Source organism: Pinus tabuliformis, chromosome 7, assembly GCF_031772625.1.
Source record: "Pinus tabuliformis cultivar Carrire ecotype Pingquan chromosome 7, CPIR1, whole genome shotgun sequence".
In the NCBI taxonomy this organism is placed as follows: Eukaryota; Viridiplantae; Streptophyta; class Pinopsida; order Pinales; family Pinaceae; genus Pinus; species Pinus tabuliformis.
Genome location: NC_142293.1, coordinates 1,015,448,592 through 1,015,474,885, shown reverse-complemented (window position 1 = coordinate 1,015,474,885; position 26,294 = coordinate 1,015,448,592). Strand labels below are relative to the sequence as shown.

The 26,294-nt window shown below is 39.0% G+C and overlaps 1 pseudogene; it reads left to right on the top strand.

Annotated features, from left to right (window-relative positions):
• The first annotated feature begins 561 nt into the window (after positions 1-561).
• Positions 562-21,378, top strand: LOC149251006 (conserved oligomeric Golgi complex subunit 5-like; annotated as a pseudogene).
• Positions 21,379-26,294: the final 4,916 nt, after the last annotated feature.

The following is a 26,294-nucleotide window of genomic DNA, read 5'->3' as shown; positions in this document are numbered from 1 at the left end:
TTAAAAAATATAACTTAAATTTACAAAATATAACAACCTTATTCACTAATATACTCTTTATTTTTTATTTTTAAAATATTAATATTTTGTCAAATCATTGAAAAATAACATGCTTCCACAAAATTTCAAATTAAAACCGCCTAACAAAATATAAAAAATTACTCACCAAAATTTCACATGGAAACATTTTAATGAAGTATCCATGCTTATATTAAAAATTCAACCTATATAAGAATATGCCTAGGAAATTTAGTCACACGGTGATTATCCATCAAGCCAAAGTGAGACTCCCTTCACTCTGTCGAAGTGCTTACTCCTTTTTTTTCTTCAGCAGCTCTCCATTCCTTTCCTTCACTCTGTCGAAGCGCTTACTCCTTTTTTTTCTTCAGCAACTCTCCATTCCTTTCCTCGACAAGGGTAATTTCTTCATTTTTGGTTTTGACTTCAGGCCAATCGAGCCCTCCTTCCTACTGTCGAAGAACTTCTCTCTACTTCGAGAGTTGGAACATACTCTTTCTACTTTTAAGGATTCAACAAACCTTCCTTCCCTTACCCGAAGAAATGCTCTCTTCCTTCCTTCAAGGAGTAGAAGCGTACTATCGATGGCTCCTTACAGATTTGACAAGTCTGGATTCCCTACCTCAAAAATACTTCTGCCCTGATTCAAAGAGGGGAAGTATTGATTATCAATGGATTTGGAAGGTAAAATTTTGTGAGTCACAGTCAACAAGAAATCCTAAGCACTATTAAACATCAACCTGCACACATTCGCACCTCTCCGAATTTGAATCTTGTTCCCTTTCTCTTCTTGCATTTCGATTTTCTAAATTCTCACAAGATCTACACTGGCGCATTCCTCAATCCATTTTAGACCTACATGCTTATAGATCTGCATGGTAGCACCTCAAATTCATATTCCCTGGCCATGAGGCTATTGAGATTTTGCAGAACATTATTAGGGTTATAAAACAGGTGAGAAAGCTGAGAGAATTGATGGATTCTGAAGGTGATAGCAGCAAGTTGGACCTCATTAAAGTTTCTCAAATGTATAATGAAATTGAAACCCTGAGAAAGGAAGGGGATCTGTTGGGCATCGAGGTTGTCGATGAGGAGATCCCCTGGTTAATGGAAGCGGGGAACCGATTGTGATCAGAGGCGATGAAGGTTCTTGAGAGAGGAATGGAGGCTTTGAACCAGGCTAAAGTAGGAAGTTCCTTGCAAGTGTATTACAACATGGAGGAATTAAGGTCCACTGTGGAGGCCATGATTAGTAAATACAGGTCCCAAGCTGTTAAGCATGTGAGTTTGGTATTAGACATGAAGGCCATATCAGTTAGTTTTGGTTCAGGCTTTGGATTGTGTGGGATTCAAAAGAGTGGCACACCGCAGATCAAAGGTAGTCTAAAGGCAAAGGAGGTATTGTGGTAGAGGATGGGATCTTGTATGGACCAGTTGCATTTGACTGTCCTTACAGTGTGGCATTTGCAAAGGGTGTCATCGAAGAAAAGGGATCCTTTCATTATTCTTTGTTTCTTGAAGAAGTAATGCAGGTATGTACTTGTAAGTAAATGCTACCATTGATTTCTTGATCTGCAATTTACAATCTTTATAACTAGCACTTGCTTTGGTGAATAAAAATACATTATTTTATTAAATTTGCATGGGATGCCACAGGGATTTTAATACAAAATATCACTTGAGACATATAAACTCATTACAAATTATCCCCCAAATATTCAATTTTTTGATAAAATCTACTTGATACCATTATTGGTTGCGCCTCCTATTCAAACCTTTCATAACAAATCCCTTCATATGATCAACCCTATAATTTAGAATTTCTTTGTTTGACACATAACAGAAACATTCTCCTAATTTTCACTACACAAACTATGATCTCTATTGCCAACATATGATAAAATGAGATCAATTTTCTGCTTCTACATACTACCCAATTGTTTTCTAGCAGATTGTATATGATATCAATACTAGAAGGCCCAAAAACAATACAACATAGGGCTAAAATTTTGGTTTTCTACTTGGATATGTTTTCCACCTGAGATTTTTGGCCTACAAACTGCGAAAATCCTTCACACTCCTTTCCTATGCCTTTCAATCACTTGATGCCAAATGTAGAGCTGTAACAAGGGTCTTTTTCACCTCTAGTTATCTCACATTACAAGTCAATCCGAGAGCGTTTTTTTATTGTAAAGGGTATCTCAATTTGAGGCTATTTGTCAGAGTAATGCTTAGTAGTATAGGTCTAAGAAATACAAGAGTAAAGAGATGCTAAGCTATGACTAAATTACTTTTGCATAAAGAAATCACACGCGGCAACTTTATCAGTCAAGGGTACAGAAATAGTAACCCATCCCTCTAGAAACTGATGAAGGAAAAGGAATTAGAGTATGGATCATGGATCTGGGAGCATAATAGCGTCTGCTGTGTCTCACGACAGCCTTGATCCTCCTCCCACACCAAACCAATGAATGCAAGTAAAAAGGAACAACAAGAAAGCAGAATGGAACAACAATTCAGAAATGGAATAGCAGTAAAAGGAACGGCAGTAAAGAAACTAAATCTCGCGAGTTCAACACTCTCAATTCTTGGCATCAACTTACATACAAATAAAGAGCAATCTTTTGTACAAGTAGACAACTTAATCAAATGGAATAGCAAACCACCATAAACAGGAAACGTCAATCATATGTACACATAATCTGAAATGATCACCAGTAGTCCGCACACAACGTTAATTCCATCTTCTTATGATCGTCACTCCAACCATATGTAGCTAAAAAATTCCACTTATAAATTCTGTAACATAAGTGAACAACTCAGAACAATGTTATGTGATCAATTCTGGAAATATGATGTAAACTTGTTACAAAGATTTACAAAAGGAAAACTACTAATGAACGAGTATGGAACAGCATGTAAGTATATCAGATTATTAAGAACAATAAACAAACCACACAAAGCTAAACTGTAATGATACAATCCGCCAGTGTCCGTTGGAGCCGGGCCCTTAGCTTCCAATGGCACACCGCCGTAACTTACTTCAGATGCAGGGAAAAAGTAACACCAAATATATTATATTAACGCATCAATGATAGTACAGCAAAACTAAGTCTCAAAAAGACTCGATAGTCTGAGTTTAACCAACTGTGAAGTCTGTAAACAGAAAGTAAAGATACAAGATAATCCAAAGTCCCTGAAGTCTTCGATGCTGCCCCTTTTTATACAAGCAATGGCGGAGTTAACTAAACACCAAAATAATTGAAAGTAACGATCCCTCAGGATCAAAGATCTTGAGGGATCTGTTAAACTATTAACTCCTCTCTTTTCTCTGCCTAGCCTTCCGAACTGACAGTCCTTCATCTCGTCCCGAATTGATCTGCCTTGATTTACTTGCCCTGGTCTGGATTTTATTTGGTTTTGGAGGGACAGCCGTTATCTCCTCATGGAACTCTCGTTTTGCACCCCGCCTTCCTACTTTTGTCTTTTCCTGCATAGAGAAGATAACTATTAGTGATTGGGTCATTCGTGCTCATTCTCATTACATTCTCCTTATTTTATAACAAATAAAAGGTTACAACTATTGCTTGAAACACCACTAAGTTATTCGTTAAAACATACCTTTCCAATGCTCTACACACCCCCCGGCTTACTCTATTTCATGGCCTCATGAAAACGTTATAATTAACATGGAGAGCGGTAAGAGAATAGGCGGGGGAGGGCACCTCGTGAGGAGGTCTGCAACCATGGTGAGCAACCAGATTATCAAAGAATTGATTCAATTGATCTGTAGGCATATTATACAAGGCCTGGTACCCAGGTGCAGGGTGCCAAATAATTGGGCTACGGAACCGGTATCCTAACCAAGACAGCCCAGCTTGCAGAATGCGCTGGCCATAAAGGCTCAACCATTCAGAAACAAGCTCAAAAATTCTCGTATTTGAATGGCTCCCTGAGCTGGATGCTTGGGGTAGAAATCTGATAGCGGAATTTGGCGGCATCCAGGGCAGAATCCTTAATAGCCAGAAAGTATTCCAAGCTATTTCGGATCAAATCCTCATGCATGGGTCCTAGCAGTTCTATGACGCTCGGGGTTCTCATAAGGCTTTTGTGTGATTGCCATAGGTGAACTGGGTCTCTAGGCTCGGCCCTGACCCATAGATCTAGGCTGTTCTCCTGCCTCTGAAAGACATTGTAAGCCCTGAGCCACTTTAACTGATTGACCCCAAATGAAACAAAGGCTTGTAGCTGTATATCTCCCACAAAAGGGCCATGGTTTAAATCAGTTTCCTGCTCAAGCACCATATTGTGCAAATAGAATTCACATAGTAACCGTGGGACCTTAACCCCATAATGTTTGCAAAAACCAATAAAATCATTAACAGTATTAATCTGAATAGGGGCACCTACCCTCACAACTTTTATTTTCAATCTTAAGTATCTTTCAAGGAGAAATAAAGAATAATTCTTTGCAGGGGCCCTGCAAGTCGAAACATCATTATACAACGAACATACAATGTCCAATTGTTTAATAACAGCATCTAGTCGACGTGTTACCTTGGCAACCTTTTCCTGTTCCTTCTGCCATCCTTCAAAGGCCTGACTCTCTGATTGACTCATGTTCCGCAGTTGCTGCTGCAGTTCTTCATGTTTTTCCCGAGGGATCATTTGTTCCTTTAACTGCTCAGCTTCCTGCTGCAACTCCTCGTATTTTTCCCGAGGGATCATTTGTTCCCTTAGCTGGTCAGCCTCCTGTCGGGCTTACTTCATCTCGTGGTGCAAGGCCTTGGTTTTTGGATCCTTTTTCCATGATTTCTCAGAGGCAGGGAGTTTTACCTGGACCTTCACGTTTCGTTGCCTGGAATTCATATCCCGAATTATCCCTAAAGGTGGTTCCTCAGTTTGGACTGCTTTGTTTTCCCTTTCTTTCTTAACATGAATAAAGCGGTACGATGGCCCCTCTGTAAATGGAATGTCGTCTTGCGGCTCGGTTTTGATTGGAACGACAATTGGTCCCAATGGGCTATTTGGAACAGCAGTCTGTTCCTCAGCGTCAATAGGAACGACATTCTGATGTTCCATATCAGATGGAACGGAATTTTGTTCCTTAGTGCTGGTTGGAACAGTCGTAGGTCTATCAGCGGAGTATTGACCTACGAGACGCCTATAAGCCCCTTGCCTTCTCATCTGACAGGACCCTGCTGCATTTGTCCTTCTTTTTCTCCTTATGGTCCTTCTTATTCTCAGACTGGCTTTCAAACTTCGAATTTTCTGCCGAAGCTGGGCTATAATATTCAGCAGTCTCTGCTGTTTCTTTCTCAATTTCTTAATTTCTCTTGCCTCGGCAGTGGGTGCATGAGTGGCCCTCAGTTCTGCTCCTCTTTCATTGAGGGTTTCTTCTGGCATTCTGGGAACGAACTGTTCTCGTCAAGCATTTTCATTCTCCACGTCATCAGCAGGTGGGTTTTCTTCTGGTGTCTTGGGAACGGATTGTTCCCGGTTGGTATTTACATTTTCTTTGTCAACAACAGGGAGGTTTTCTCCTCCTGCCATTTCTTCATGCAATTCTTCATGCGTCTCTTCCCCAGAGGGTCCTTCAGGAGGGTCTGCTGGACTGGAATGTGAAGCATAATCTCCCAGGCTGGCCAAGATGGTGGCCAGCTCTTCTTCCTCCACGGAGACCTGTGGAGGGTTGTCCCCCAATTGTTCCATCTCCTCCTCCTGAATTGGCTGCTCAGTGGCTGCCTTCGGATAGTCGGCCTCGGCCTCAGAGTCAGAATGTTCATTTCCTTCCTCGGCTTCTGCTTCGTTCTCAATTTGTTCCACATTTTCCCTCAAGGGTTCCTGTTCTGGCACTGGTGGCTCATCTGTTATTTCGATCGGCTGGTCAATGCTTAGCTAGATTTTCTCCAGCCTGCCTTTTATTCTTGCCAACCGAGCTGACTTCCTAGGCCTCTCGGGTTGTTCAGGTATGCTGGCCACCTGTTCTTCCACCACCACCTTTCTGCATTTTTCAGATTGTTCTGGCGTGCCAGAGGAATGCCTACGTTTCGAGGCAGCACGCTCTTCTGTGGCCAGTTCCTTATGTTTTCTTGCATGTCCAGATGCTCTAGAGGAAAGTTTTCGTTTTACTGACTCCGTGCGTTTCTTGGGTTGCTCGGGTGTATCCGAGGGATGCTTGGGTTTTGGTGATTCTCTGGGCTCCTTGGGTGCTTCAGAGGTACTAGCGGGATGCTTAACCTTTGGGGATGGTGATGCCACTCCCCCTCCAATTGCTGTAATAAGCTCCCCCCATCTACTTTGCTGCTGAGTAAGACTGTAGCTCACTATCAGGCGGATCAACCCATGGTGGCTAACCACTGCGTCTTCATGGTGTGCCTTTTTCAGGCTCCGAGAGGCATCATGCAGTAATGAATTTAACAATGCAGGGAGATTCACAGAACATTTTCCTTTTAACACAGCCAGGAGCTTAAGGTGACGCGGTCTTACCACATCTTTTCGCCCCTCGCAGGTGATGTAGCTCTGCACCACCTTTGCCAATTCGCTCCAGGGTTCTCCTAGCGTTGCCGGCAGCACTCCTTTTCCCTTCACTGTTAGATTCTGTCCTTCGTCTTGGAAAAATTCTATGATCTTTTGCAACCTATCTTTCTTTATCGTCCATATTGGTCCTGAGGCTGGTAATCCTGTTACTTCCGCGATTATTTCCTTCGTGACCATTATCTGCTTCCCACCCACTACGAAGTGTTCTTCCTACAAATTCTGCAGGAATTCCATGGCCACAGTTTCATTTGATTCACGCAGGCGGCTAAAATAAGTTAGCCACGCCGCCCTTTCTAGGATTTCCCGAGCAGCTTCGGAGACTACTAGCTCACTAGGCTCGCTTCTGATAGCCTTGCCTCCCATGGTTCTATTTCGGGATCCTAGATGGAACAGTAATTACCTGTCGCAAAGAACGTAATTGCAGCAAGAAAAAAAACACAGAGCATGCATGAAAATTGATTGTAAATAACAATTTTTTGCAAAAATAGCATTGTCATGCCGTTAACCCATACCGTACCTTCGTACCATATCATTTCCGAATGATGTGCTAACACGTGGCCGGCGGAGTAATGAGGTCACCTCCCCCCTCGCAATATGATAGGCTGTCCTAGCCATCAAATGGAGGAGGAGCCACCATCCCGTCACCAAGTCATAAAGGAACAACATATAGAGTTTTGCCATGTTTCAGATTAGACAAAGAAATACCGAGATTGAGGAAAAAGGTAGATCGCGTTTTGCATAAGCCTGCGTGATGTGATGCAAAACAGGAGGATAGGACGTCTGGCACTCATATAAGGTCTGAGGTAGTCATAGTCAATACCTTTGCCATGATTGTTGGTGATAGATATTCATGCGACGTATCCATCAAAGTGTAAGATATAATTATTACGAGGATAGAAAGAAGTATTTGATATGATCCAAATTGGTGTATATATTATTACTCTGAGACCATTAACAGAGCTCTACTGCCGACAGGTGTTCATAACCTTGGCAGAGTTGTTTATTTCACCCTGGAACCATGGTCCTTTGTGTATTTTTGAAGAGCAATTCTTGTCAAAATGCAGGCCATCATGTTGGCTTGGTAACCAGATAACCATGATGCCATTCACCAGAGAGGCGCGAAACGTGGTCAGGCCGGCTCGTAATGAGACCCCCTGTTCCAAGGTTTGTTTATGTAGTGAACCCATTGGACCATATCCCTGGTGTGGTGGCCATGATGGGAATGCCACTTCGCTTCCAATCTTATGATCATAGTAGGCTGGTTCTTTAATGAAACCCCCTATCCTGCATTTGACAAATAATTTCTTTTTATTTTGCTTTTGCCTTTTTTTTTTTTTTTTTTTGAAACAGACTTTGCTCTTGTGTAATTACACATAAGGGTGGTTCAGCCCTCCTTAAGAGTGGGAATGGCGGAAGAAGTGTTGTCATCCCAATAGGAAGATATAAATCTTCTGTTCTTATTTCCAAGTAATAATAGAGAAAATTGTAGGAACTCAACATGATGAAATTTTCCAACAAGGCAGAGGAGGTGAGACCATGATAGCAAAAATGATGAGTGTGTGGATCCTTCCTTTGTTGTTGCATCAATACTAGGGCTGCTAAAGATAGCGATTTATGATATGCTGATCTCGATATATCCTGACTTTTATATTCAGTGCATAAATGTATAGCTGCTACTTATGGCCTTGGAAAGAGGATGGACAACACATCATTTATATGAAAGGGACAAGAGCATACTACTCCTTTTTGAAAGGGAGGGTGAGGAGGAGTTCATCTAATGCATTGCCTTAAAAAAAAAGGGCAGCAAAAGCACACAAATGTTGTTTCCTTTGAAAAAGGAACAGCCAAAAATACTCAAGTGCTATTCCTTTTGAAAAGGAACAACAAAAACACACAAGTGTTGTTCCTTTTGAAAAGGAACAACAAAAACCCAAAAGTGTTGTTCCTTTTGAAAAGGAATAGCAAAACACACAAGTGCTGTTCCTTTTGAAAAGGAACAGCAAAAACACACAAGTGTTGTTCCTTTTGAAAAGGAACAGCAAAACACACAAGTGTTGTTCCTTTTGAAAAGGAACAGAAAAACACACAAGTGCTGTTCCTTTTGAAAAGGAACAACAAAAACACTCAAGTGCTGTTCCTTTTGAAAAGGAACAACAAAAACACACAAGTGTTGTTCCTTTTGAAAATGAACAGCAAAACACACAAGTGCTGTTCCTTTTGAAAATGAACAGCAAAAACACTCAAGTGCTGTTCCTTTTGAAAAGGAACAGCAAAAACACACAAGTGTTGTTCCTTTTGAAAAGGAACAGCAAAAACACACAAGTGTTGTTCCTTTTGAAAAGGAACAGCAAAAACACACAAGTGCTGTTCCTTTTGAAAAGGAACAGCAAAAACACACAAGTGTTGTTCCTTTTGAAAAGGAACAGCAAAAACCCACAAGTGCTGTTCCTTTTGAAAAGGAACAGCAAAAACCCAAAAGTGTTGTTCCTTTTGAAAAGGAACAGCAAAAACACACAAGTGCTGTTCCTTTTGAAAAGGAACAGCAAAAACACACAAGTGTTGTTCCTTTTGAAAAGGAACAACACGCACAAATACTAAAAACATATATACAAAATTTACAATCTTATATACAAGATGTGGTAATAAAAGATGAATTTCTTACTGATCTATAGGTGAGGAAGTTTTTGCTTCCTCGCCCATAATCTCAATGTTAGTATCTTGGCATAGCTGCTGACAAAAAGATTCCCGAGTGAGCGGTTTACTATACAGACGAACTCGGTGGCCGTTTACCTTAAATGTATATCCAGACCCATCGATTGTGATCAGAGTAAGGGTCCCATTGTCATGGACTTTTTGAATCTCGTATGGTCCCAACCAACGAGTCTGAAGCTTCCCCGGGAAATCCTGAAATCTAGAATCATATAACAGAGACCAGTCTCCTTCATGAAATATCTTGTTTTTGATAAGCGCATCATGCCATTTGGCTCGCTTCTGTTGAATGAGTGTTGTATTCTGTAATGCAGAGAGCCTTATTTCATCTAATTCATTAATTTGCTGTAATCGATTTTTCTGTGCTTCACTTAAATCCAATTCGACTTCTTGGTCCGTTCGCAGCGTTTGGATCTCGAATTCTATAGGAAAAATGGGTTGCTTTCCAAACACTAAGTGATATGGTGAATAGCTGGTGGTGCTTCTCCATGTGGTTCGATAAGCCCACAGTGCCTCGGGTAGTCGGGCGGCCCAATCACGCCGATGTGAGGCAACGGTTTTTGTCAAAATAGACTCTATTATCTTATTGCTGCTCTCCACTTGCCCATTTGCCTGAGGATGGTATGGGGTAGTAATTTTATGCTGGACACGATAGTTATTGAGTGTTGCTGCTAATTTATGCCCCACAAATTGTGGTCCTCCGTCTGTAATTACTTCCCTCGGAAGACCATAACGTACAAACAAATGGAACAAGAACTGTATTACCGAATCTTCTGTAGCTCTAGGCAATGCCTCCGCTTCAACCCATTTGGTAACATATTCAGTTGCCACAAAAATGTAGGTTCTTTGGTTTGATGGCAGGCTGATGGGTCCGACGAAGTCCAGAGCCCAGCGTTCGAAAGGTTCGATCACTAATTGAGGCCGCAAAGGCATTTCGTCGGCTGGACCAGGTCGTCCTGCACGCTGACAGCTATCACAGGCCTGGACAAATTTTTTCGCATCCTTGAAAATTGTAGGCCAGTAATATCCCGTTTGTAATACTTTATGTGCTGTTCTTCGTTCAGAAAAATGTCCTCCACATGGCCCGTCATGGCAGGCTTTCAAGATATCAAAGATTTCATCCTCTCGAATACATCTTCTTATTTCCATATCTGCTCCTGTGTGAAACAAATAGCCCCCAACCCACGAAAATCGATTGCTTTTCTGAACAATCTGCTTCCGTTCATTGGGGGTTAAATGTTTTGGAAGATTACCTACTGCAAGATAGTTAGCAACATCAGCGTCTTAGGGAGTCTGAATAGCGACAACAAATAAGTGTTCGTCTGGAAATTGGTCCTCGACTGCTGCTGCTTCAACTGATTTTGGTATTCGTGAGAGGAAATCAGCTACAGGTTTCTCCTTCCCCGATCGATCTCTGATTGTAATATCAAACTCCTGCAACAGGATCAAACACTTGGTTATTCTTCCATTTGTAACAGGCTTATTTGCTAAATACTTAATAGCAGAATGGTCTGTATACAAAATAACGGGATAGCCTGTAATATAGTGTCTAAATTTATTAACAGCGTGTATCACAGCTAAAAATTATTTTTCGGTGACAGTGTAATTTAATTCAGCCGGAGCCAAATTTTTTCTGATGTAATAGATGGCGTATGGTCTTTTATCCTCTTCTTGGCCCAGAACTGCACCGATTGTTGTGTCTGAGGCGTCAGTTGAAATTTGGAATGGTAAATTCCAATTAGGTCCTCGGAGAAGTAGAGCTGTAGATACCAGCTTCTTTAATTCTTTGAAGGCTCGATCACATTTCTCTGTCCATAAGAAGTCAACATTTCCAGTTAATGCATGTAAAGGTGTGGCAATATGTGAATAATGTTGTATGAATCGTCTATAATACCCGAAAAAACCAAGAAAACTGCGTACCTCTGTTTCATTAGTGGGGGTCCGAATAAGCAAAAGTATTTGAATTTTAGCCGGGTCTACCTGAATACCAGCTACTGAAATATAGTGTCCCAGAATGAGTCCTTCAGTCATCATCATGTAACACTTTTCGTGACTCAAGCAAAGTCTGGTAGCGATGTAGCGCTGTAGGACTTTTTCGAGAGTATCTAGAGCTGGATCAAAGTCATCTCCATATGGTGTGAAGTCATCCATGTAGACTTCCAATCCATCATTAATTAAATCTGCAAAGAAGCTAAGAACAACCCTTTGGAATGTGGCTGGAGCATTACATAAACCAAAAGGTAAGACTCGATAAGCGAACGTTCCCCAGGGACAAGTAAAGGTAGTCTTATCCTGGTCTTCAGGGGCAATCTGAATCTGATTGTATCCGCTGAAGCCATCCAAGAAAGAAAAGAATTTCTTGCCTGCTAAGGTGTCCAGTACCTGATCTATGAATGGAAGAGGGAAGTGATCTTTTTGTGTGGCTTTGTTTAATTCTCTATAATCCACACAGATCCTCCATTTCCCGTTCTTTTTAGGTACTACCACAAGTGGAGAGACCCATTTGCTGTCAGAAATAGGATAAATAAAATCAACATCTAAAAGTTCCTGAAGCTCAGCTTTTACAACATCTTTTAAATGGGGGTTGAGTCTTCTTTGCGGTTGACGAACAAGTCTTGCATCTTTTTCGATATAAATATGATGTGTGCATAGCTGGGGATCAATCCCTTTCATATCGGGATAGTCCCATGCAAATTCCTCCTGATACTTTCGTAACAGCTAGATGAGTTTTGTCTCTTGATCTAGTGTCAGATTAGCGTTAATATTTAAAGTTTCCCCGGTTCAATTTGCACTACTTTGCTATTAGCGACAGAAGTCACAGGTATAATTTGGTCATGTTCGTCTTTCAGAGGATCCTCCTCTAATTCGTTATCAAATGCTGCTTTTATCATAAAACATTGTGTATACGATGTGGATTCTGTTTGATTAATGCATTTATTGATGGCATCGTCTTCCGTTTGATCTTTGAAATCTAGCGCTTCCTGGACTGTTAATGGGGGTCTAATATTGTCAGTGATATATGAGGCAGGGCGCAAGTTGGTTCTCATCATCGTGATGCTTGGCTGCGCTGGAGGGTACAAGATTAAATTTTTGATATCCGGCCCTCTGGTTATGGTCATGTTTCCCTGCCGGCAACCAATGTAGGCATCAGCAGTAGCGAGCCACGGTCTACCTAGAATTAGCGGATGTCCATCTAGTCGGGTTTTCGGATTAATTATCAGGAAATCGGTCGGGTATTCCAAGGAATCCACTGAAACCATGACATCATACAAGGTGCCTTCTGGTCTAATTACTGATCGGTCAGCTAGTTCTAACAAAGTGGAAGTAGGTTCTACCGATGTAATTCCGAGCTTCTGGCAAGTCGATGTTGTCAGGATGTTAATTGCAGCCCATAGATCAACTAAGACGTTGGTCAAGGTCTGCCCATAGATTTGAACAGTGACAATTGGGTTTCCAGGGTCCTCGTATTTAACTGGTGTTTCTTTTCCCGATAGGAGGTCGGATAAGGTGCCGACTACCTGGACTCTTGGGTTAGAGGTTACATTTCTTTTTGATTTTCTGCTACACAGGTCTTTTATGGTTTTTTCATATATGGGGATATCCTGTATAGCTTGAAGGAATGGAATTCTTATATACAAGTTTTGTAGTTCTCCCAGAATATCAAAATCTGGATATTGTGTTGGTCGTGGAATGGCCAATCGTTCCGGGAAAGGTGGAGGAGATGTAATTACTTGCTGATGAGCCTGGTTTTTATTTACATCTTCCTGTTGTGACGGCTGTTCTATAGGTAACTGATCTTCAATGTGAGTTGTTCTATGTCCCTCAGTTTCTATTATTCGCCCAGATCTTAACTGAAGATCATTGCACTCCTGCAGATCAGATTCAATCTCTAAGGATTCTATAATTTGAAGAGATTGAACTGGTCTATTATTTGGATTGGGGTTGGGTTGGGCTGGGAGTTGCGGTCTCAGATTAGGCTGGGGATTTTGTTGTAAGGCTGGCAGAGTTGGTTGAGGGAGTGGAATTGATCCTGCTGGCTGATATGTCGATTTTGGCCAGCTTGTCTGCCAGGGTGAACCTTGCGAAGTAGAAGGGGTCCACTGCGGAGGATATGAATTATTCTGCCAATATGGTGGGGGATAAGGGAAGTTTGGCCAACCAAATTGGGTCATCCAAGGATTCGGAGTAGGAAACATTTGAGGTGACCAATTCGAAAACGGGGGCTAAGAATGGTTTTGCCACATATTCTGTTGCTGAGCATTGAACTGCGGGGGTTGAAAAGAAGAGGAGGGGTCTGAAAACATACCAGATTGCCTAGGCTGCCATTGACGACGCTGGTTAATAAAATATGCTGATTTTGGCTCCTCTTCTGCTTCTTTGTATACTGCCTTCAAACCAGGAAGTGAGGGGCAGCTTTCAGTCAGGTGGTCCTTGGTACAGATAGCACATATTTGGACTGTATCCAACGGGCATTCCTTGTGGCTATGTTTCTTCCTGCATCGAGGGAAGAAAACCGCTAGATTCTGTTCCGCCTCTGCTTGCTTCTGTTTAGCCTGCACAATATCAAGCTGTGTAGTTAATGTCCCCAGGATATCAATTTTAAAATTTTCTAGCAAATTTCCAAGTTCCACACATGTTACTCCCTCTGTTGATGTTCTGTTATATCTGGTAAAGCGATCATATTCTGCTGGTTTTATCCTCGTGCTGCCTCTTGAGCTCCTGATACACAGATCAATGATATCAGCAAAATTTTCCTGATAAATGTCTCCTTTCCCCATAATATTCAACGTTTCAATCCATTGTTCTTTCATACCTCTAATTAATGCGGTTTTCAACACGTTATCAGGCAGAGGTAATGATGCATATGGAGATCTTTGCAAGTTATATTGGAAACGTTCCACATATTCTTATAGAGTTTCGTTTGGTCTGGCTGACATTTGAAAAATTTCATCTTTTAGTTCTCTTGACCTACAGTAATCCTGATATTTCTTTAAAAAGGCTTCTTTCATTTGATCCCAATTGTTAATAACCCCACCACCTAAGCCCATAAACCATCTTAAAGCAGCCCCTTTTAATGTGGAGGGGAACAATTTTAATTTCTAGGGATCGGTGGTGTAATCGTATCCTCTACATAATACATCAAATTCGAACAAGAATGCATCCAAATATTCTGATGTAAGGCCATGAAACGTGGGGATATGCTGGAGAGGGATAGCTTTCATGGGTGCATTTGCTGCAGAATCTACTATAGGATATTGCAATGTGGAGGTCTGGGTGTTTGGTTGATTCTACGCCATGGGATCGAATATATGCCAGTAATCTTCAGGAATTTCCAAGAGAGTGTTCCTTGGTTGAGAAGGGGTAGTCTTAACAGGGATTGTTTTGACAACACTCCCTTTATCAGGGATAATGATGGTCCCAACTATCTGAGGTGAATGAATTCCTTCAACGATGATTTTTGCAGCGCTTCCTTTATCTGGGCTATTTAAAGGCTGGTTTGGTTCAATAGGAGATCTAGGTTCCCCGATTTCCCCTGTTTCTCCTCCTCCTTCGCAAAGGTTACTAAGATTCCCTTCGTGCAATAGTCCAGGAGTCAAATTTTTAATTTCTTGAAAGTCTTGCTCCTCTGTTTGACTGTGCACTTCAGCAAAGGCTTTAGATGGTGATCCCGAGGCCTGAAGGGAACTAGTAGGCTGTTTAGAATTGATTTTCCTATAACCTATTGATGGCTGAGATTCGGCTTTCTTATAGATTTCGTCTATGAAGGACGTTCGTCCAAGGGTCGCCGGCCCCTTGGCTTTGGATGGAGGCTTTTGATCTTTCTCTGGGTTTTTCTGCTTAGTCATGCACTCCAATTAAACTGCTAAATCCTATTTAACCAATCAATTCTGCTAGGAAAGCGGACGGTGGAGCAGGGCTTTTACATGCTCTGTACGCAGGTTCTTACCTTCCGTTTTTAAAATCCAACTCTCCCCTAGCAGATTCGTACACTACCCTGTTTAAAAGACAAATGGCTATACCCTTTCCCCGGCAACGGCGCCAAAATGTAGAGCTGTAACAAGGGTCTTTTGCACCTCTAGTTATCTCACATTACAAGTCAATCCGGGAGCGTTTTGTTATTGTAAAGGGTATCTCAATTTGAGGCTACTTGTCAGAGTAATGCTTAGTAGTATAGGTCTAAGAAATACAAGAGTAAACGGATGATAAGCTATGGCTAAATTACTTTTGCATAAAGAAATCACACGCGGCAACTTTATCAGTCAAGGGTACGGAAATAGTAACCCATCCCTCTAGAAACTGATGAAGGAAAAGGAATTAGAGTATGGATCATGGATCTGGGAGCATAATAGCATCTGTTGTGTCTCACGATAGCCTTGATCCTCCTCCCACACCAAACCAATGAATGCAAGTAAAAAGGAACAGCAAGAAAGCAGAATGGAACGACAGTTCAGAAATGGAACAGCAGTAAAAGGAACGACAGTAAAGAAACTAAATCTCACGAGTTCAACACTCTCAATTCTTGGCATCAACTTACATACAAAGAAAGAGCAATCTTTTGTACAAGTAGACAGCTTAATCAAATGGAACAGCAAACCACCATAAACCGGAAACGTCAATCATATGTACACATAATCTGAAATGATCACCAGTAGTCCACACACAACGTTAATTCCATCTTCTTATGATCGTCACTCCAACCATATGTAGCTAAAACATTCCACTTATAAATTCTGTAACAGAAGTGAACAACTCAGAACAATGTTATGTGATCAATTCTGGAAATATGATGTAAACTTGTTACAAATATTTACAAAAGGAAAACTACTGATGAACGAGTATGGAACAACATGTAAGTATATCAGATTATTAAGAACAATAAACAAACCACACAAAGCCAAACTGTAATGATACAATCCGCCAGTGTCCGTTGGAGCCGGGCCCTTAGCTTCCAATGGCACACCGCCGTAACTTACTTCAGATGCAGGGAGAAAGTAACACCAAATATATTATATTAACGCATCAATGATAGTACAACAAAACTAAGTCTCAAAGAGACTCGATAGTCTGAGTTTAACCAACTGTGAAGTCTGTAAACAGAAAGTAAAGATACAAGATAATCCAAAGTCCCTGAAGTCTTCGATGCTGCCGCTTTTTATACAAGTAATGGCGGAGTTAACTAAACAACAAAATAATTGAAAGTAACGATCCCTCAGGATCAAAGATCCTGAGGGATCTGTTAAACTGTTAACTCCTCTCTTTTCTCTGCCTAGCCTTCCGAACTGATAGTCCTTCATCTCGTCCCGGATTGATCTGCCTTGATTTACTCGCCCTGGTCTGGATTTTATTTGGTTTTGGAGGGAGAGTCGTTATCTCCTCATGGAACTCTCGTTTTGCACCGCGCCTTCCTACTTTTGTCTTTTCCTGCATAGAGAATATAACTATTAGTGATTGGGTCATTCGTGCTCATTCTCATTACATTCTCCTTATTTTATAACAAAGAAAAGGTTACAACTATTGCTTGAAACACCACTAAGTTATTCGTTAAAACATACCTTTCCAATGCTCTACACCCAACTTGAAGATAAGGAAATATATCCTGTTCATATGCAATGGTATGTTCCCATTCTTGTGTTGGATGTGATTGTTGGTTCCTCCTTTTGCACAAGTTATGAGTCAAGAGTTTTTGTTCACATTGATCAATTGGATGATCTTACTATTCGTCTTGCACATCTTGATCATGGTAGAGTTCATATTTCCATCCGTATGCAACAACACATTCCTCTCCATGTTCTCCTTGTTGAATTTATTCTTGATGATATGAGCCATAATATCTATAAGGAACAATTCATTACACAAGTATGCAATTATTCAAACTACATAAATATATTAATACATGGAAAACATATCAGTGTGAATGTAAATAAGAAAATATATTTTGTTGATGACCCATCTATGTTCCAACCAATTTATCTCCAATGGGATGTACTTTTAATCAATAAATGAAGTAACGTGGAACATGATTAGACTCTCATATTATAATGATAAAGTAGTTACGTATTTGCATTATACATAAATATATAAACTGTTTGAATTGATAAAACATAAATTATAAAATGGAATTGCAAAGATAGCATTACTAGGTGATTTTTGGATGCCATGAGAACATCCTTTGAGAAGCTATTACCTCACTTGATTATGCAATTATTTTTGGCATGTTAGTGCCTCTTATATGATTTTATTCAAACCCATTTCTGTGTATTCAAATTGGCTGGCCTCTCCTATAAGTATTCAAAAAGAAAATATGTTTCAAGTTTCCTTCAATATAGACAACAACCAACAATATTCAAGATGTAGCAAATGTCTTTGTAGCAGAACTAGGAATGCCCATGAAATGCACAATTATAATTTTAAACACAAGAATAAGGTCTCATAGTTATTCAAGATGTGCCTGTGCCATGTAGCAGAATGAAATGAGTCAACAACATACTAAAATTGCAATTCCTCTGATTACAAGGAAACCTCATATTAAAGAAAGGAAAATTTGCTACATTCTATTTTGACTCTGAAAACAATGGAGAGAAAGACTCAATGAATGCTTACAACACAAATTCATATACATAAAGCCATATGTACCAGGTTAAGGATGCTTATATTATGAAAATAAAATTTTGAACAATTGCAAGAGGGAGAAAAGGAGAGCCCCATCTAAAGACGAAGGCCATAAAAGGCACTGAGTTCATTCCATTGCAAGTTTTTCTTAATTCAACATGATTTCCTGATCCAAGAAAGTTGAAATGCAAATCCATTATTATAACATATTTGTCAGCATTAACTTGAGACTACAACTATCATGTGAGGTAAAAATAGCTATTCTAAGATATCTGTTTACTGATTGAGCTTGGATTTTCAATTTATCACAAAGTTTTTTTTACCAACAAAAAATGTTAATTATTTTATAATCCATGAGATTAAGAGATATCTTTGACATTTTATCTCAGTCAACATATTGAATTATCCTTTTTCCTTTCTTGGTTCTCAAGAAGACTGTAAAAGGGTTCAATCTAAGCCTACATTAGACACACAACATGCTTTTCCAACAGTGTCCTGTGAGAAAAGAGTGGTATTCAAGGATTGTACATAGTAAGTTGGTACTTCCTATAGAATTTCTTGGCCAGTTGCAAGTCTAGGAGGGCAGAATTCAATTGAAAATTCCCTAGATGCAATGGGATGCTTGAGTATGGATAGCTCTAAACATAATATTAATATTGAATGTACTATACATTTATGGAAAACTTTAAAACCACCACTCTCAGTTCTATCTGCTAGGCATACAGGTATGTGTAATTAATATAGCTTCTAAAGATTTTGAGGAAATCCATATTTTCTCTCTCTTCTCGATGTTATTTCTCAATGTTAAATATGGTCCTTCTAAATTTGGTTGCTGCCAAAATAGGCCATCATATTGGTTGTCTTCTAAACTATATAAGATGGAATATTTTCTCTTGTGTTAAGTTCAAGCAATTTATTGTTCCTGTAGAGATAAAAAATTAATATAATAGCAATATAGTGTAGCAAATGATGCAAAGTAAAAAGGAGGTTTGAATTATTTGCATATTGAAGCCTATATTTTTCAAATTTGTATCTTAGTGCTTAACCAATTAGCTTGTCAAACAAAAATTTATGTATCATAATCAACAATAAGAACTTATGTTAAATAAATATATCTCCAAAGAAGGATTCTTCAAGCCAAAATACAAATATTAAAAACATTGAAGATCATTACAGGTTGAAGGTAACCAAATACATAGAATATATGTTTTGCAAAGCTTGACTCCCAAGAGGCAATGTGATCTAGAGTAGGAGCAAAGCAGCACAGAAAATGCACTGTTCAAGAGGAATTCGAAGGCAAAATCAACAATAGGACAAGGGAGCCTAGATGTTGAAGGAGAAATTTACACCTTGAAGGATACATTCAGAAAGGCTCTCCACCAAGCACAATGCCAACTTGTAAATGGATGATAATTTTCACTACTGACTGGTCATCTATAAAAGGCTATATAATTTTTTGAATAATGCTTCCTTATTACTCTAGTGGTGGCGAGCATTTGCCACCTATCAAGAGGAGAGGCACTACTTACACTGAACCACAATGTAGCTTGACTTAGTAACCCCTAGGCAGCTCAATGGCTTCCTTACAGGTAGCGCATTGGCCACTTCTTGTCAGGAATCAAACATAGGTAGGGGTTATACTAATAAGAGAAACACTCTATTTGAATTATACCAACTTCAAAATGTTTCTCCTGAGTATGTCTGATGTCATAAGAAGGATGCATGATCAAAATGAAATTTATCAGATAACTACTACAAGGTTGCAATTGAATGGATTATTTTATGTTCAATTATGGGAAGGATAAAATGCAGACTAAAAAAACAATATTTCAAGTATGTTAAATCTAATTAGAAAATTATAACAGTAGATTGGTTGATTCTAACCTTTAGGCTTCAGGGCATGGCAATTTTGTCACTATATTATAATAAACAATACAAGGAATCATTCTGTATATATATAGGTTGTTGAGAGTTTGATATAGTGAACACATCCTTGCTACAGATAGTGAATGCATCCTATTATGCCTATCTATGAAATATTGTCCAAGGTTCATTGTAATTTCTTTGAGTAGTGTTCTATCTTTTCCACAGTCTGGAAAAAATTTCAAATATGTTTGTGCTCTTGAAATTGTTTAAACTTTAAATTGATTTGTTGTTGCCATTCTAGAACCTTGCAGTTGGTCAAAAAACTCATTCTCGATTGACCTAGGTAAATTTGTTCCCCCTTTTCTAGTAAGGCCCAGTTTGATATTATTGTTTTATTTTATTGATTATGTTTATATGAATAAAATAAAAGACACATGTCAATTGGGTTTATCTCAACCAGTTGGGGGGAATGATTGTTATCGTCCCCACTCATGTTCAATTCCTACAAGTGACTTGACGTGCTCTGTTGAGTCTGAGTAGTCTCTTGAGGACTGAAACATGCATATTCCTCATACGAAATATACATATGTTTCTCATGAAAGAAAATATCAGACCCATATTTTTGTCATTTAGCTGTCATTTGTTTACTTATTATATTCTATTTCTTAAATACTTATTTCTGAACCGCATTATCCCTTTTAATTCCTCTCTATAAATATTTCCTTTAAATATCTGATTTATACAATTTCATAAGGTTATGGATTTCTTAAGGAATCCTACATCTAATGTTGTAACTTGTTGTTAAAACATTGCATAACTTATCAACTAATTTTGCATTGAAGTAAGCAATGCCCCCTGATTCTGTTTGCAATTTTTTTCCTCTAAAGCATTGAATGCTACATGACCTTTTTATATACATGTTATATTATATAGTCATGTGATTATTATTCTCACAATTTTAGCTTGGCCAATCTATTTATATAAATCTTGTCATGGCTATACAGGAAGGTGATCCAATGTTGACAGATCAAGTTTGGGATGCACAGTCATGTGATGATTATTCTCACAATTTTAGCTTGGTCAATCTATTTACATAAAGCTTGTCATGACTATACAAGAAGGTGATCCAATGTTGACAGATCGAGTTTGGGATGCGCTTGTCAAGGCTTTCGCAAGTCAAATGAAACCTACATTCACAACATCAAGTTTTGTAAAAGAGATACTTGTCTTGGGTTATCAAAATTTTTTGTCCATGGTAGAGAATCTGATCGAGAGAATTTTGCGAGACATCAATATTAAGGGTGTCCTTCCAGCTATCAAGACAGAAGGGAAAAATAAAATGCTAGCTACTATAGAATCTTTCCAAATATCTTATTCAACACATTGTTTGAGTAGCCTTTCAGATCTTGTCAATAATTTGTTCCAATGTCCAGTCAAGGGAGTATCCCATCACAAGAGAAAATCTCAAGGTTTATTTCTTGCATTCAAGAAGAAATTGAATCAGTTAAATTGGACAAACATCTAACACTCCTTGTTTTATGTGAGGTCAGTAAAGTCATGCACTTCCTAGTAGAAATAGTTGAGTATCAAGTACCACATTTTTTCTCATGTTTAGTTTGTGGTTTGATACATTAACCTTAAGTTATTTTTTTAGATTTTCATAACATTTGTCTTTGTAATTCTTCTTGGATGCACATTTATCATTTCACCCTTTTGGATTCACTTATTTATATTGATATGTTTTGTTTTGGGAGTCTGTTCTTGTATTCCAAATTTCTGTGTAATGCTATAATTTGCAATTGTTCATATCATGTAACAAACAAATAGACATTGTTACTAGACTCCACCCTCAAGCCCACAAACTGGAACTATTCACATCTAGGATTGAGTTGATGTTTACATGGGACCAACCCACTGAATGAATTTTGGTTCAGTATCTTGGGACTGCTCTACTACATTTATTTTGCATAAAAATTCATTATAAATTTAGCTCTATAAGAAAGGACACAAAATAACTACCATAATGCAATTCCTAAAAAGTTAAAACCAGAATCCCCCCCTGTATTGTAGAAAACCCCCACTTGTTTACCAGAGGTGGTTATTATGTCATCCGGCTCTCGTGGTGTGGTTACAAGAATGGGGTACATACAATACATTTTTTTTGTCGTTTTAAAGTTTCCTTATGTCATGCTGCATGGCACCCACGTGGCCTACCATCACAATATGTATATTCCCATAACCAGAACTCTGAGACTGGCAGACACTCCTCTCAACATAGTGGAACACAATGATTACAGTCTTCTAGATGGCCCACACCAAGTATGTAATGTGTTTTTCTACATGCTCGCAGCCCAATATCAATACTAATATTCAGGCATAAGAGCATACATGAGGAAAACTTCCAATATGGTCACTATCGCTCCAATCACCTGTCCCCACTTTTCTTAACTCTGTCTGGTTTCCCAGAGCTAGCTTGCTTGAACTGTAGTTTTGGAAAATCTCCAATAGACTTCTGTAGCCTTAACACCTAGAGGGATGACCTTCTTGGACCCTACAAAGCATAGCTATTTCCAAGTTGCACCTTGGAGTACAAGGTATGTATCCTGGCCCATTAGAAGATATAACTCAAGAAGGGTTTCAGGCCATCCCAACTCCCTTGGCTTTCAAACCATGCCAAGTACACCTCAAGCCCTTCGGTAGTTGATCACAAGATTCCAGAAGAAGGAAAACCAATCACTATCTTCACGAGATATTATTATCACATTTCTCTCCTTTTAGGATCTAAAGGGATAATATGCTTGTCCATAGACTCCATATTATCCAGGAAGGAAGCTTCAATGGAACTATGTTCACATATAATTTCACATTTTCAGCTACTTTGTGACCTATCAGCTAAGAATACAAAGTTTCACATGTACCCGTACACACATGCTTATATCCATCTCTATAAAAAGTTTAGACTTAAGAGTAGAAAATGTCATTAAATAAGTGGTTGGGTAAGTTGGGTAAGTCCTCCTCTAGCCTATCAATTCTCCTTACATGCTTCATAGTTCATGTCATGAGCACATAATCATCACATACTAGAAACAACGTATGTAGAAGAAATTCTTAGCAGACGCTGGTATACACTTGGACTTAGACGTCTCACTTGGGTTCATACTCCATATCATGCCTACCCCTGGCTGACATTTTGTTTATGAATTACCAAAATAAGAAGCATGGATCTATTCTTCCCTTGTACTCCTTGGGGAATTGAGGTTACTTAAGGATCCATGCATGTATCTCATGGTATATATCAGCCCTAGTCCCCCCTTGGCAAGCTTGAATATGCAAGCTGGAAGTGCTTTTCAAGCTCACTCAAAAGGGAGGTTTAATACTACCATGATCAAGATCATACAATTTTGTTTATATAGGGATCTAATCACAATTACATAGTTGTTTGTGGTTCATGTAAATATTCCTTATGCCCACAGTTTAAGCAAGTGCCACATGTATACATGCCACTTCCATGCATCTGTAATATCTTTACATAGCTGCCAATTTTTTTTTCATTTGCATGTGGTTACGCCAGGTCAAAAGACTATACATAACTTCTGCAAGAAATTAGAAACTAAATTTCCATACATGATGTACATATTGATTGATTGAACACATCCAACACTTAAAACTCTAGAAGACATCTGAAATCCAAGGTTAGGTGTCGTAAATTCTACAATCCTTTCTCAGTTATCATAGTGAGATGACCTTGGCTGGCTACAATAGGAAGGATTTCCATGTGACAAGTTTTTTGTTTGATGATATAGAGAAGGGTGAGTTGATAATATTTTAAAATACTAGAAGCTAACCGATTGATAGATTTGTTAAAGATATAGCACGACAAAACTCTACTGCAAAACTGTGTTTTCTGCTATTATGAAGGACTTGTTCCTAAAATTATATATATATATTTGAAAATCATGAAGCATAATTGTTTGCTACAGCCATGTCTTCTTTAATTAACAAACTGGGGTCCAAAGTCAAATTCAGATAATTTTTTTCATGATATACATGTAATCCTTGTATTTCTTTAGCTAATGCCTGTGCATTAACCTGGTACTGGCACAATCTAGATTGATACTTGCACTTCTTAGGAATATATACATACATACATACATACATACATACATACATACATATATATATATATATATAGATATATATATATATATATATATATATCTATATATATATATATATATATATATATATATATATATATATAAATATATATAGGTGCATATTTGAGAGAATAATGGTTGGTTGGTATGGTCATCCCCTACCCAATCTAGTATTACAGGGTGGAACCCAAATCTCTAGGGTCAGTCTAATACAGGTCTCATATTATGGTCAGTTATGTGACATCACCAGAACAAGAGGGTTACAATTTTACATGTTATGGTTCCCACAACACTTTCCTCCACTTCTTAAAGGTATTTTAACTTTGATGTACCCATTAAGCTTCAGAAGAAATCATTGTTGGCATTTTGGCTCAGGTGTGGCGCTATGATACAGGTGTTGTCCTTGATGGCAACTCTCCTTGATGACAGATCTCCGTCCAGACTACAAGAATGAAGAGAAATCTCATATACGCAGGTTAATTAAGTCAAAGTTGCGTATACACGCAGGTGATATGCATACTAAGTCGCGTATACGCAGGAGAGCTATATACTAAGGTGCGTATACACGCAGATGCATGAACAGAAAAGGGCGTATATGTCGGGAAGTTTCCTTTTGGTCCATGGTAGTTAGTCCTTGGTACTTGTGCCCATGTCTTTGGACCAAAGTACCTCGACAGACGTGTAGATCTCTAGTTTTGAAGTTGATGGTTTTGGATTTCTATGGTTTTGGCTCTTGGTATTGAGCAAGGCCTAAGGCTATATAAGGAGAAGAAGATCATTAGGCAAGGGCACCTTTTGAAAAGGCTTGAATATCTGAAAAAGAAAGAGATCTGGCATGCAGGTTCTGGGTTGCTTGATCTAAGCTAAGGATAAATCACTTCGGTTGATGGAAGACTAGATCTAAGGATAGATCGGGATCTAATGATTTGAAATGCACTATTATGATATGGTTGATTATGCATATTTCTAGATCTGCATACTGACGCAATGTTATGTTCTGGGTCTAACTAATATATGGTACAGCTGCAAGTTATGAAAAGTTATTTTTAGATCTGTACGCAGGTTGTCTTCGGTAAAACCACGTGTATATGCGGGTTGCCCTCATTGAAGTAGTGTGTATCTTTTGAAGCATGATTTTTGGGTTTGCAGTTGGGTCTAACTGATATTTCAGAGTTCTGTAGTCTGCTCTGTGTTCTGGTGACAGGTGTTGACAGGGTTTCAGTGGTTCAGTGATTCAAAGATTGATGATGCTAGTATTGGTTGTCTTGTGCTTCAATGATTTGTTGTGAAAGTTGAATGAATTGTGGTCTTCAGATTGTAATGTTGTGCTTCAGGAATATCCAGTCTGAAAATGTATGAAAGGTGGTACCTGAAAGAAAGAAGATTGTAGGCCAACACCTACGTACTAGTATCTTGGCTAGTACAAGAGCAAAGGGGGTTGGAGCTCCCTTCCAAGGAAGTTTGGAGAACGAGAGAAGGTTGTAGCCTTCTGCAGGTTGTAGCCTGCGTACTGGTATAAGGCTGCACCAGTACAAAATATTGTAAACTGAAGTTTCATATTAAAGAAAGATAGAGACGACTTGCAGCAGGTGGTTTTCACCCACATTGGGTTTCCACCTTATATCATGGTGTTCATGTGTGTGGTTTTTGTGTGATCTGTTCTACTGCATCTGTTTACTCTTAATATGGTGAATAATGTCCTTATGCACTTAACTGAAGATAAACTAACTGAATTATAAGATTTCTGGTTATACGTTATTTTCTTTAGACACCGTTGCGTGTACACGCTGGTTCACTTAAGGAAAGTAGCGTATATGTTTCTGAGCATTGAAAAAGTTTTATAGATCTGATAATACTGATTCACCCCCCCCCCCTCTCAGTATTATTTCCAACAATTGGTATCAGAGCAGGTCCTTCAGAGAAGCTTGACTGCTTGAAGGTAGATCGTTCATCATGAGCAACTACGAGAAAGAAGCATCAATCAGGCCACCGGTTTTTGATGGGACAAACTTCAATTATTGGAAGGTAAGAGTTACTGCCTATCTTCAATCTCTGGGTAAAGAAGTTTGGGACATCGTAGAAACAGGCTACGCCTTTCCTTCAGCTACTCCTACAGATGCAGCTGAGAAAAAGAAGTATGAAACAAATGCGAAAGCAGTCAGTACCCTATTAGGATGTATATCCCAAATGGAATTCATGAAGGTAATGCACTACAAATCCGCAAAAGAGATATGGGACAAAATTGTCACGAGCTATGAAGGAGATGAACAGGTAAAGCGTGTTAAACTTCAAACTCTCAGGATTCAGTACGAGACTCTCAAGATGTATAATGATGAAAGTGTGGCTAACTATTTTCTTCGGGTAGATGAGATTGTTAATTGTATGAAAAATTTG